Below are 15,282 nucleotides of genomic sequence, written 5' to 3'. Positions count from 1 at the left end.
CAGTGGAAGGCATAGCATGATTTGATTGCTGGCTCCTGCAAGTTTTTGGCTATTCGTTGCCTCTGGCCAAAATGTTTTCATTGAATTTTAGTCACGAATTTTCTCTAAGCTTATGTGTGCCTTCCTCGGCCGTCTGTTTATGATTGACTACTGGTTGGATATCTCCATTGATTTGGTTCCTGGACTACATTGAAAATTGAGCCGCCTTAGCTCTCGGTATGAACTGAATCTTGACGTCAGTGGATATTGCGAACTCTTGTTACCGCACTGTAGCTTCCGAGACAATAATAAAAGTCGGAGAAGTTCTGAAGGAAATAATTCTCTCCTACATTCTACTAATCCTTTTTTTTTCACGTTTAGCGACATAGTCGAGGCAAAAGTGATCCCAGTGATAGAGGTATTATTTACACATCTTATTGCGGTTTGGATTGAGACACTTTTTTAATATATTAGATAATTCGTTTCTGTCAATAACAACCGCCATCAGACCTATAAAATATGTGAGACTCCCTCAAACATAAGAAAAGTAACTAATTGTGCATTTTTTCGAAAGTAGTCAAAATAAATACTAATAAATTTATCTTACTATGAGACAAGACGGTGGATGCCTTCAAGCAAAAATACATTCCTGGAAATTGAAATAAGAACACCGTGAATTCATTGTCCCAGGAAGGGGAAACTTTATTGACACATTCCTGGGGTCAGATACATCACATGATCACACTGACAGAACCACAGGCACATAGACACAGGCAACAGAGCAAGCACAATGTCGGCACTAGTACAGTGTATATCCACCTTTCGCAGCAATGCAGGCTGCTATTCTCCCATGGAGACGATCGTAGAGATGCTGGATGTAGTCCTGTGGAACGGCTTGCCATGCCATTTCCACCTGGCGCCTCAGTTGGACCAGCGTTCGTGCTGGACGTGCAGACTGCGTGAGACGACGCTTCATCCAGTCCCAAACATGCTCAATGGGGGACAGATCCGGAGATCTTGCTGGCCAGGGTAGTTGACTTACACCTTCTAGAGCACGTTGGGTGGCACGGGATACATGCGGACGTGCATTGTCCTGTTGGAACAGCAAGTTCCCTTGCCGGTCTAGGAATGGTAGAACGATGGGTTCGATGACGGTTTGGATGTACCGTGCACTATTCAGTGTCCCCTCGACGATCACCAGTGGTGTACGGCCAGTGTAGGAGATCGCTCCCCACACCATGATGCCGGGTGTTGGCCCTGTGTGCCTCGGTCGTATGCAGTCCTGATTGTGGCGCTCACCTGCACGGCGCCAAACACGCATACGACCATCATTGGCACCAAGGCAGAAGCGACTCTCATCGCTGAAGACGACACGTCTCCATTCGTCCCTCCATTCACGCCTGTCGCGACACCACTGGAGGCGGGCTGCACGATGTTGGGGCGTGAGCGGAAGACGGCCTAACGGTGTGCGGGACCGTAGCCCAGCTTCATGGAGACGGTTGCGAATGGTCCTCGCCGATACCCCAGGAGCAACAGTGTCCCTAATTTGCTGGGAAGTGGCGGTGCGGTCCCCTACGGCACTGCGTAGGATCCTACGGTCTTGGCGTGCATCCGTGCGTCGCTGCGGTCCGGTCCCAGGTCGACGGGCACGTGCACCTTCCGCCGACCACTGGCTACAACATCGATGTACTGTGGAGACCTCACGCCCCACGTGTTGAGCAATTCGGCGGTACGTCCACCCGGCCTCCCGCATGCCCACTATACGCCCTCGCTCAAAGTCCGTCAACTGCACATACGGTTCACGTCCACGCTGTCACGGCATGCTACCAGTGTTAAAGACTGCGATGGAGCTCCGTATGCCACGGCAAATTGGCTGACACTGACGGCGGCGGTGCACAAATGCTGCGCAGCTAGCGCCATTCGACGGCCAACACCGCGGTTCCTGGTGTGTCCGCTGTGCCGTGCGTGTGATCATTGCTTGTACAGCCCTCTCGCAGTGTCCGGAGCAAGTATGGTGGGTCTGACACACCGGCGTCAATGTGTTCTTTTTTCCATTTCCAGGAGTGTATTTGCAGCTTCCTGTGGAATCATGACTGTACCCAGACGTGTATCTCTTCATACGAAGCAATTTGGCCGTCATGAATGTCGTTCTTGAGGTGTCCAAAAATATAGAAATCATCTGGGGAGAGATCGGAACTGTGTGGAGAATCTGAATGGGCTTCCAATCTAAACCTTCTGCAATCCAGTCGAAACAATCTTGGCATCATGTGGGGAATAAATCAACAAAGCTACAGGGTCCTTTGTTTCAGAAGCCGAATATGTGAAAAAAGTGAGCAACTGCGTGATAGTAACTTCGATTCATCCTAATTCGAAGTTGTCCGTACACCCCTGGACATTCCTACGCTATTAATTACTGAACCTTCTCTTATTTTAATGGTCTCTGTTTTGTATTTCTGAGCACTGCAGAGAGATGATTAGCGCTGAACTAAACTTAGAGATCACTGTCAAGACGATCATCACGGCCCCATGTTGCTTGAAACAGTTCCGCAGTGTGCAGGAAAGAGTCTCACCGGAGATGTGAAGCATGACAGAAGAGTCGATTTATAAAAATAGAAGTAGGCACTGGGGCCTCGCACAAATGACTTAGTTATCAAGTAATAATAGGGGCGTTTCAAAGAAACGCTACCATGAGTAAGATGAACTAAATTACTGTGTATCAAAGCGGATTAATCCTCCTGTTATTTCGGTCCCGGAGGAGTAGAGTAAGCTGACATCCCTTCCGCCGAGTCCCGATGTCAACACACCTGCCGGACACAAAGAGCCGGTAACCTCGTCTCTTTCTATAGAGCAGCGGGGTAAGTCCCCTTGCCGACGTTCGTAAACACATGAATAGAGTGACCGGTCATAGAATAATATCTGTTAATGCACCTCACTCTACTTCCTTTTAACGGTCCCTACCGCAATGGTAGTTATGACTTGTTATGACAACCTCAAGACAGACAAGGTGTTTGGAATGAAATGTCCCCTATATTAGATAACCTCTTCAGCACATGAAAGAAAGTGGTATGGTAGCTTTATTCCTCAACAGCATACTTATATGGCTACTCGAATTTTAACCCTCTCTATCGTCGCTGATTTAGGCTACTAATTTATTAGGCAATGAATCAAAATTTTTCTTGTTTTCACTATCTGGAATGTGTTTGAATGTATGCCCAATATTCTCAATAAATATTGCATTGCATAGTACAAAAATGCTTTTTTTTCAATCAACACGTAGTTTCTCTTAATTTTAATATTAGCCCCTAAATAAATTTAGAGAAAACTAGTTCTGTGTAGTTTAGTTGGAAGGCGGTCTTACTAGTTGAAACTAATTGTTACTGATACCCTTAGTTACAACTACAATTTACTGCTGGTCAAAAGCGAAAGTCAGTTAAAGCTAGTTTTTAACTAGGCAAAATGCGTTTTGACGAAGTGGCTCAATGGAAACTAGTTTCAACTAGTAAGAACGCGTTCTAACTAAAAACGGGTTTTGACTGTAAAATATATATACATATATATATATATATATATATATATATATATGTGTGTGTGTGTGTGTGTGTGTGTGTGTGTGTGTGTGTGATTGTGTGTGTGATAATAGGAAGGTCAATGACGCTTATGAACAACAGGTTGGGTAGTTGGTTGACTTTCGAAAAGGGGACCAAATAGCGAAGTCAGCGGTCCCATCGGATTAAGGAAGGATGGTGAAGGAAGTCGGCCGTGCCTACTGAAAGGAGGCATCCCTGCATTTGCCTGAAGCGATTTATGGAAATCACAGAGAACCTAAATCAAGATGGCCTGACCCAGGTTTGAACCGTCATCCTCCCGAATGCGAATCTAGTGTGCTAACCACTGCTCCACCTCGCTCGATGTCCACAGGAATACAGTTTACATGGAGATCTAGATGTGTTGTGATGCACTCATACCACAGGCATGAAGTGAAGGTAGGTTTTTCATATGTGAAGGTTATTAGTGTGGAAGCCAATGAAGAAGAGCTGAACAGTTAATGCGACAGAGAAAGTGATGGCGATGTGAGCTACTGGAAGAGTGTTAAAACTGAAATGTGGAAGAGTTTCACCTTTGGAGAGGTGTATTACAGGTCAGATAAATTAATAAACATGAAAATTCTATAACAGTGTTATCAGAAAGGGATTTAATCTTTCCTGGGCTCCTTGGCAGCTATTTTAGAAGCATAAAAACTAAAAGAAACACTTAATAAACTTGGTGAACGTCTCGGATGCAAGTATTCAAGTAAAAACCGTTTTGAGATATTAATATTTGTGGCACATTTCTCTGTCATAGAAGAAGAAATTTGGCTGCACTAAAGATTGTAGTACTTCATTAATTTTTTATTACAGCATGTTGTCTATAATTTTTTATTCTCATCTACACAAGCGAGAGCTTTTCAGTATGTTATGAGTGGCTTTCTGTACAATCCACCTGTTTGTCCCATGTTATCGTGTTTACTAATCTATGAAGATGTACTCGAGTATGAGTGCCTTTATGAGCAGGAATGGAAGTGCGCCATATAAATGTTCAATCAGTAAGTGTCACTTTGATATAACGATGATTGTGCATTCATAGAGTCAAGTTAGAAACGAAAAGTTTTGAGTCGAATATGTCCTGAAAAAGGTTGTGTGTTTTGCCAGAGATGTAACAAGTAATGTTATCAATACTGGTCCTTTGATACAACTGCATGTCACAGGATGTAAGCAACACTTACATGAGCGCAACACAGATGTAATGTTTCAGAGAAATGGATTGGCCTGAGATCTTTAACTTAGGAAAAGTTGGCAGTATACGTACTACAACAATTTCTTCGTTCCACTGATGGCCTGTTTCTCATGCTTCCGTTGAACTAACACAGTGACTAATAGAGAGATGATATCTGTTCCAGCTTTTGAGAGTGTTACAGACTGGTGTCAGTCATATGAAACACGTTGTTGAAATAAAACTTTGTTAACGTGCAAGCATCTCCATATAGCCTCTCCCATGTATTCATTTATTTTCGTTTGTACCCTTCAGGTTACCTTGTATGGAAGGACGACTGAGAATGATCATCTTAAATGAATAAATTACGTCCAGATATGAAGAAAAAATATGTAAATAGTGGATCATAGACGATAGGTCTTAGAAAACCCGATGTAGGCACTCCAAAATTAATAAGGTTTAACGTTTGTGTATAGACAAAACCAACCAAGTGCGCCAGCAAACTGTCAGTAACAAGTTGAATCCGAATACAAGTAGAGTGAGATTAATTTTGATTTTTCGTAGTCATAAGCGTTAAGATCCTCCTGACAACTTAGCAGCAGAAAAGCTTTCCGTCACTGAAAGCTGATTGAGCTAGTATTTTAACAGACAATGAGCTCATACCTGAAGACATGTTGAACCAAAGAAAAATGAGCTAACGGAGTAAGGATCTCCAAGTTTAGCTTAAAATGCATCTATTACTTTTATTCTCTGAAAAAGCGTTAAACAAGACCATGTTATGCAGTCTCAAGTACTCCATTCTAAAATTATTATCAGTAACTGCAGTAACAGACTTTAATTATACCAAGCTGTTCATGGGACATAGTTCTTCAAAGAGACAAGTAATCTACCAATTATTAAGTTTTGAAGTTACGCTATTGTTAACATCTTACTTACAAAAAATAACTATACAGATCTCTATATAAAATATGATTTACAAAATTAAATCCAAATCAATAGGTATTGTAAACATAAGTGTACAATGTGCGTGCCACTAAATCCCAGAAACGAGCCCCTATACGATAAAGGGAGTTATATGGTGTGGTAGCCCTCTATCCTCCATCATGAAGAAGGTTCCCGTTTGTACCTGTATAATGTGATTTTCAAGCTAAAAGGGCTGGGCTAGAAATTTTTAAAACATTCCAGAATATTCTAGACTATTCGAGAGCACTGTAGAATATTATAGAGTATTCGAGAGCATTATAGAATATTACAGAGTATTCGAAAGCATTCCAAAACATTCCAGAATGTTCCCGAATTTTCCACAATGATCCTGGAAGTACTGAAATGTTGTGGAATAGGTGGAACATTTGAGAAGATTCCAGAATGTTTGCACAGAGCCTGGAACATCCCAGACTATTGTGAAAAATTCCAGACCACCCTCGATTTTTTTAATGTTCTGGTTCACTGCGGGCCATCGGAAACCTTTCTGGTATGTTCCGGAACTCGACACTGGTGGGGCTACCCATTGGTGGGATATATAAAGGAAGACCCATCATGGGTTCGAACGTAAGTTACTTATCAGTAGTGAAGGGAGGCATTGAAAAAGTGGTACAGTGTGTGAATAGAACCAAACATTGAAGTATGAGCTGTGAAAGTGACAGAGTGACTGAATATAAATCGAAAATAAAGTGTGAGAAGTGCGTAAAATGCACTTAATGTATTTGTTAGTAGAAAGTTGATTTGATTTACATTTTAGACAATGCCCAAACGTAAAGTAGGAGTAATCGTAATCCATACATAATGTATTTGTGTGTGTATTTTCCACATCTCGTCCCAACCGGACCGAATTCAACCAAATTTGGTACACATATACCTTAATGTAAGGCAACAGTCACTGTGGGGGTAGCTACCACCTACCTGTGAAAGGCGAGGGACGTAGGATGAAAAAGAAGTGTAACTCGTGACGCGTGAATTCCCTGACTTTATTCATATAGTATCTGAGAATGAGAGCACTTAGCGGCTTGAGAAATTTGAAATCTTCACAATTTTTTTTTTCTCGCTGACAGTCCCTATAAATAATGAAAGGGAAAATGTTCATCATATACTACTTTTTCGCTTTTCATGCAGTAAAAGTACCGTATGAGGCATGGCAACATAATTTATTATTTTTTTACTACTAATTGAATGGACGACACAGTTCATAGACAGTACGCAAGTAAACTGATGAATCGACGTGGAAAATTATATCGTTGTAATATACAGAGTTCGGGAGATGTGATGTGATAAACAATGAAATCCGTGAAAAAATGCCACATCATGCATTAGGTTTAATTTTATTACATTTTTGTTACTAAGTTTTTCGCAAAGATTTTTGCAGACAGTGTCGACATATGCTGTTGTATGCATCCTTGTATAACTCATAGTTCAGGAGATATAACGTCGTACACAGTGAGAAGTGTGAATCACTGCTACATTGTGAACGTCGCTTAAAATTATTACTTTGTTGCTACTAATTCCATTCGCAGCATACTTTTCAGATAGTATCCACACATCGCATAGAATGTCTCTATAAAATTATATCATTGCACAACACATAGTTCGAGAGATACGACATTATAAACATTGGGGAAAATGACAGAAGCTACGTGGTATGGACGTGGATACACAGCTGTAGATAAATAAGTAGGCAACGTTGCGTTTCTCCACTGGTATTGCTATGTAACAGACAAAGCGTCCACTATCGTTCTTCACATATTTATTGAAATAATCTAACAATCATATATTGCTACTATACACTGCAAATCACTAGATTTTGTCAATGCAATATGGAACAAGAAAAGTCCACAGGATTAGTAAAGTGCATTTAAATATTATAAAACATCAGAGTTATACTGAGGGAAACAATGAAAAGAGAAATTAGAAAAATTTGAAGCTCCTTCAATGAATAAGCATCTAATGACGTAAAAACTACCATGATCATGTTATTAAGGAAAGAAGCAGTACCTCATCTTGAAAGATTTGAAGATAATTTTGCGGAAAAATAGCCAGCAGAAATGTAATCGGAATCAGTTATCAATCGGAGTGAACACAAATTGAGAGAAATATAACTTAAAAAATACAGTACAAATAAAACAGTAATGGTTACGTGTGCACCTAGAAATGGGTGTTTCACTGTCACCATTTCCAAGTGATACTCTGAGAAGTTCTAGCGGCTCACAAGATTTATTTCCAGCTCGTTTTTTTTCAGTTATTTAATGTTTTTATTTGCAATACTAGGCGATGAACGTGAGTTATATACTATAATTAGTGGTACACAGAGTGTAGTCCGGCCGGTGTGTCCGAACGGTTCTAGGCGCTTCAGTCTGGAACCGCGCGACCGCTATGGTCGCAGGTTCGAATCCTGTCTCGGGCTTGGATGTGTGTGATATCCTTAGGTTAGTTAGGTTTAAGTAGTTCTAAGTTCTAGGGGACTGATAACCTCAGACATTAGGTCCCATAGTGCTCAGAGCCATTTGAACCATTTGAACAGAGTGCAGTGATATCATCAATACGTTTTCAACACTAGAGTCAGCTGTTGCCTTCTAGATGCACTGCTCCATGTTAGGAGCAATTTTATAGCAGTCTTGACGACGGCAGCAGGCACTTTGGAGACTAGTTGAGGATCTGTAGGATACATCTGTGTGTTATCGTGGTATCGTACAGTACATCATTATATTCCTTCCGCTATACACATTATGGTTTAGAATATGAATCAACGTCAACGTACATTTTCGTGGTTCTAGTTAAAATAACTGTTTGTTTAGCAACACAAAAGAAAACTATATCTGAAGCACTTATATTTTACACAGACATGTTGCAGTGGGAAAGATTTACGTAAATATGACTATTTATTCCATTGTGCATCAGCACTACAGAGTTCACATTTCAGTGCGTCAAGTTAGGGTAACATGCCACTCCTGCCTCATCGATGATGCTGTCGTATATATCTTAGAAGTGCGTTGCACAAGGAGAATGTGTAGCTCATGGGATTGACTGATGCACTTTGGAGATTCTATTACTGGAGCTAGTTTTCTACTTGAATTTGCGGTTGTTAACCTTGGATGCATATTCTTTAGCAGGATGGCTGGCTCAGGTCTGCAACTGCAGGGATCTTCTGGCTATGGGGCGTTTCATTAACAAAGTCTTCTTCAGAGCGTAAATGTACCAGATGTGGTCCATCGTTGGTACATTGGAAAGGTTTCGCCATTGCATGATGCTTTATGGACTGATATGAAGAGGTGATGAGTTCAGGATACATCAAGGCAGATGTTACTGCATGGCGTAGAACATTTATTGATGTAACTGACGTCATTCATGTGCCGCTCTGTCTTAAAAATGAAAGTTAAAATGTCTCACGCCACTGGCGTTCCATGAAAGAAATCAGTTGGAAGTCTAGTCGTCATGCAGTAAGTCATTTATGCAGTGATGGTATTGTATTTAGTAATTACATAAGCATGAAGGACGCTTAAAATGGTTGGAAATTCTGGAACAAGTCATTCGATAGTCGAGCACTTAATGCTGTCTTGATTTAAAGATGCTACCATTCGACTTTACCTTTCGATGCCATATTATATCCAGTGGATTTGATATGGTGTGTACCTACGGCCTTCCTGAGGTGTTCGAACAACTGAAAATCAAAGTGCCGTCCTCCCTCGGTGGTGACGATTTCTGGGACTCGAAAATCGGCAGTCCACAATATTAGAAGAGTGCTGACAACACTTCCTGCAGAGATGTCCTTCAGAGGTACTGCCTCTGTCCAGCGAGTAAACGTATCGATCATTAATGAAATATAGGAGAAGCTCTGAGAAGAAGGAAAAGGTCCCACTCAATGGTTGTATGTATTAAAATTTTTGCTTTTAGGCGGTCCTTGTAACAAGCTGATTATCCTTCCTATTGGTATTCCTGCACAAAGTTATCAAAGCAGTATGTGGTAATTACCTCACATAGAACATATCCAGTCAGTAAAAAAGACATATTTCTGATACTGTTTTACAACGATTAAAGTCTTTGATCATTGCCACTTTCTCTTCAAGTCCTGAAATTATTTGATGTGACACACGAAAACCCAAGAATAACTCTCTCCAAAATGCTCTTCTCACGTTAATGTTAAAGTGAACTTGTCCAGCAAATGAAGAGCATATTGTTGCGATGTGTGTACTTCGTCGGATGCTAAAGGCACGAGAATGTCATCTTAAAACGAATAAAAAGGCAATTCATTCGAAACGCCATTAACAAATCGGTGGAATGTTTGTGTTGCATTCCAGGGACCAAATAATTACTCAAAAAATTCGACAAGTCCAAGTGGCGTAATTACAACAATTTTAGGCACCTCTTCTGTCGCGACAGGAATGTGGTGATAACCTCGAATAAGATTCCTTTCAGAAAATATATTTCTGTTGGAGAGATGGCAGCAGAAATCTTGTAAATGAGGTAGTGCATTAGCGGTCTGGTGCTGTGACACTCTTTAAAGATCTATAGACCTCACAAAGACGCCAAGTTCGACTGAACCAGCCGCTTTTATAACGACTATGTATTTCAAGATTAATCATCCTGATATTCAAGTTTCACTTGTGCTAATTCTTCTGGTAATGGGGGGTCTCGCTTGTGAATGCACTGGATGTTCTGTTGTTGCGATGGTGTGTTGCACATTAACTTCAGGTAAATCCTAATTAAGTTTAACCATTAGATTGTTAGGATGTATCTTCAGTCAGCAATTTTCAAATTTGCGTGATGCTAAGTATTCAAATTCTTAGATAAGATGTGTTTTTAAGTTTGTGATACAGGGAGCTTATAATGGTTTGGACATGAAATCCGGAAATAGCTGAAGTGTTTCGATATTCACTGATCCCAAAATATGACATACCGTCATTTCATTGCTTGTGCGTACGATAAAGAACTGAAATTCCACTTGCAATAATCATTATCTCAATTTTCCGCCAGAAGAATGGTATTTTCACAGCGAAACCCGAGAATTCTACTCTGGTGTCTTTGATGCTGGGTGTGCTACGAAATCGTATGTTCACATTTAAGCCATAACTGTGGAATGCTGTTTCTTATTTATAAGGGCTCAGCAGTGTGGTTCTAGGAAAAACAAGTATTTATTAATGCCACAAAAGAAAACTACAATAAATGTGCGTGTGTTTTTGCGGTCATGTTGCGGTGGAAACGATAATCAAGAACATAGTACCAATTACACCATTGTGAATCAATATTTCGAACAGATTTCATATTTCACTACATCAATTGCTGCCACAATATAACTGGTACACTTACAGTATGTCATCTATAATTGTCAAATAACTGAGCATCCAAAGCGAGTCAATTTTTAACAGTTCTTATGACATAACACAAGCCCAGCAAACGTATGAGATTTTCTAATATTTTAAATTTTTGTGCTGATAAGCTTGTCCAGGTTGTAATGAGTACATGTCATTTATTATGAGTACGAATACTAAATAATTCCATCTCTGCCATAATGTGAGTTATTAATAATGCTATGAGGTATGAAGACTGGATTCCCCATGGCTGAAGACTGAGGATTACTCCTCCTGCACTTTCAGTCACTACGTTGAAGAACATTGTTACAATATTTGAAATTTATTTACTTCTTGATGTATCCACTTCCATGAGAAGAAAATTAGCTACTTGGGTTGATATCCCCAGTTTGCACGAAATATATTTTCTCAGTTTCATGATTTAAGACCATAGAGCTACAGTGTGTATCACACCTTTATTTTGTAGCCAGTTTAATTCTAAAAATTTATCAACTCTGTGTAAAAAGTAGGAAAAGAAATTCAGATATGGACTGAATATGAGACATTACTGTAGCACCTTACTCAAGGACTCATATTACATGTCCTTCATTTGTCCTTCTATGCTTTCAGATGATAAATTTGTGTCACAGAATCTCTGCTTAAGTACTTGTCTATGTAATTTCAGTAGAAATATAAAGCTCTACGAAGGTATGATATGCAAAGGAAACGAAATTGAACATTTATGGAGGTAGAAAACTTAACTGAAGGCAACATTTTCCCCCTGCTGTTAAATTTATTGTACTGCTTACAGCCATTACACTTCTGTATATCTATATCTATCTTCCAACACAGTCTCTATATAAATATCATAAATTACCCTCGCAATACGAAAGGTTGTGGTGAGGAGGGAAGGAGGGGGGGGGGGGGGGGGGGGAGCGAGGAACTTGATGCCCACCTCTCGAAAAATTTGTAAACTAGTCAGTTACTTTACATTTTAAAACATAGAAAAAAAGGATTTAATTCTTCAAATGAATTCTTCTATCAGATTACATGTATTTTGTACATTTTTCAATTGAAATTAACAAATGTAAGACGCATGAGCAGCTTTCTCTTTCCCCAGTGAATGTTGTATTCAACATTTAGAGGTTCAGGTCCTTATTTACACACCAAAACCTCTTTAAAATATATGTCGAGAGTACAAGTCACCAATGAACTAAATCTGCGTTTTTATGAACGTTTTTCTTTCTGGTGGTCATGAAGTCGGTAATACATATTACTGGAAGTGCATTAATATTGCTAAGTGTGTGCTAAAAGGAATTTTCAGGTTCTGGATCTTACTTATACGTCAGTACCTCTTTCAAAAGTATGTTGTTGGTATGTTAACACAATTCAAGAACATTAAAGCATTTTCTCGTATTTAAATTTTATCCCTCTTTGTAAGTCAGGTTGTGAAAAATGCTTTGGTACTTGCAGGGATCAGTTCTCTGTTAATTTCTCATACCTACTTCATGACTTACACTCCATGATTGTGCTGATGTTTTCCTAGAAAAACATATCCTAATTCATTAATAAATTACAACTCATTTGAAAATTTCTGCTCAAACGGTACTGCTGTTGACATTCTTCATTGTGTTTTAATAGCAGCATTTGCTATATCCAGTAAACCATTCTACACTCATAAAGCAATTATAACACAATTTTATTTAGCAAATATTTAAGCCAAAGCATCAATTCAGTATCTGTTACTCATTGTGAACCCAAAAGAATATCAGATTAGTTAATATAGAGTTGCAAGCACTACTTAGACAACCAAGTGAATTCATCTGTATAAGTGTATTACTGTATCAGACTGGATTTCAAAAGCCTTTTACTGCCCACATCTAACTGTCCTTTCACACTTCACTGGCAATTTTTGACAAGTTATAACCTATGTTGCAAGCAACAGGTGTTATTAAATGTTAATAGTAATTTATAGGAAGACAGGAGAATAGGGAGGCCTACAAGACCGCAAAAAGAGGTGACAAAAAGTGATGGTAAAAAGAGCAGTGGCAAAAGCAAAAGCTGAGCAATAGAAGAGGGGCATGAAGAGCTGGAAAGAAGAAAGGACGGCAGGAAACTCCTACGGATTGCTAAAGCAAGAGATAAGGCGAAGAAGGACGCAACATCAATGAGGCAGACAAAGGATGAAGCAGGTGTAGTATTATACGACCTTGAGAAAATCCTGAATAGGTGGTGGGAGAGCTTTGAAAGGCTATTGAATGAGGAAAATGTATGAGAGAAGTACGAGGATGGAGATATAAATGAATGACCCAAAGTATAAGTAGGGAAGAAGTCGAACACGCTAAGAAGAGAATGAAAACTGAGAAGGCCGTAGGGACAGACCGAATCCCAATAGAAGCATGGAAAAATCGGGGAGAACAGGAACCTGATATTATCGGGGATCTAATGCAGAAGATCTGGAAAGGAGAAAGAATGACGCCTATGTGGAGAAGCAGTATGCTGGTCCCCATATATAAGGGGAAAGGGCAATCACAAAGGGATAAAAACTGATGTCCTACATAATGAAGTTCTTGGAAAGAATAACTGAGAAAAGGTTGCATCTATAAACTAAGTATGTGAAGAACAGTATGGATTTATGTCGGCAAGAGGAACAACCGGCGCAATATTTGCACTAAAGAGAACCACAGAGAAGTACAAGCCAAACAGCATACAGCCTTTATCAATCTTGAGATGGCATATGACAGAGTGCTGAGGCAAGAGATATGGAGATGTGTGGGAAGTAAATTCCTTTCAGAAAAATTTATCAGGGTAGTAGATGACATGTATGAAAGTGCAATGACACAAGTCAGGAGCAGTGCAGTCGCTGCAAAGGCATTTCCAGTGAGTGTAGGACCACATCAGAGATCCGCTCTCAACCCTTACCTCTTTGACCTTGTCATGGATGTACTAGTCAAAGATGTGAGAAAAGAGGCACCTTGGAGCATAGTGTTTACCAATTATGTTGTAATCTGTGAACCCACCCTCGAGGCACTTCAAGAAAAGCTTGAACAGTGGAGAAAAGCTCTAGAGGAAGGAGGAATGAGCATTTGCAGGGTAAAAATTGAGTGTACATGTACAAAGGATGCCAAAGATCTATATATTAAACTGCAAGGAGAACAACTGATGCTGGTCAAGAAATTTAAATATCTAGGCTCTTACATGCAAAGTGATGGAGGACTGGAGGCCGAAACACAACAAAAGATAAATAGTGGATGAATGAAGTGGAGGAAACAGAGCGAAGTACTGCGTTATAAGAAGGTTAGCTCCAGAATGAAAGGAAAGCTTTGAAAGTCTGTGGCGAGGCGTGCGATGCTGTATTGCACAGGAACTTGGCCTATTACAAAAGCCCAAGAGAAAAAGATGGACGTGACAGAAACGAGAATGTTAAGGTGGATGAGTGGGGTGACACGAAAGGATAGACTAAGGAATGAGTACGTCAGGGGAACAGTGAAACTGGGGCCCATAGGAAGAAGATACAAGAAAAACAGGCTAAGATCTTATGTACATGTGCAGAGAAAAGTGGAGTACTACGTGGGAGGAACATTTGAAGACCTAGAAATCGAAGGCTCAAGGAGAAGAGGAAGACCGAAACTGAGGTGGAAAGACAAGGTAGCAGGTGACCTACGGGAGAAAGGATGGCTCAGAGAAGAAGCACTGGATAGGCATTTATGAAAGAGAAGGATTCAGTAAAGCAACGCTGACTCCACAGGCTGAGATGATGATGATGAGTAGGCTTACTTACATAAAAGTTTCTGAAGATTAATGTGTTGTTCAAATATAAAATAGTATTTTGCACCTTTTCATTCAGAAATTCCATATTGTTGTAGCATACTCTCTGCATTTAGCCTGGATACACTGGTGCTTCAGTAACTATTTCATTACTGCCAGATAAATATAACTTTTTGATGATTTTGCAGAAACTGGTTTTATAGCAGTGGCTTGTCTATCGCTGGAATTACTGTTACTATGTAAATAAAGGACAGTCAGTACAGTACAGGAAAATCAAGTTCACTACCAAGTGTACACTGTCATCTTTGAAAGTTCAGCCACATAAACTAAAGGCTACGATTCTGTATTTCGTATTTATCACTCACTGTTTTGTTTCAGGTTTTTAAAGTTAATCGTATCTTCTCTAAAGCTGTTTAACTGACACTTTTTGTCATACTGTAAGTAAACACCTTCAGTGTATGCTAGTACCAACTACATCAAGTAACCACTTTCATCTCCTGGTTGCCTAATA

General features: G+C 39.9%; 1 long non-coding RNA gene across 6 annotated transcripts in view; it reads right to left on the bottom strand.

Moving 5' to 3' along the window:
• LOC124615961 overlaps positions 1-15,282 on the bottom strand; it is a 174,853-nt gene that overhangs the window by 131,427 nt on the left and 28,144 nt on the right. The gene's annotated exons all lie outside the window — the stretch shown is intronic.

This window comes from Schistocerca americana, chromosome 5, assembly GCF_021461395.2.
Source record: "Schistocerca americana isolate TAMUIC-IGC-003095 chromosome 5, iqSchAmer2.1, whole genome shotgun sequence".
Taxonomy (NCBI): Eukaryota; Metazoa; Arthropoda; class Insecta; order Orthoptera; family Acrididae; genus Schistocerca; species Schistocerca americana.
Note: the sequence above shows the minus strand (reverse complement) of the source record. Positions and strands in the feature narration are given on the sequence as shown.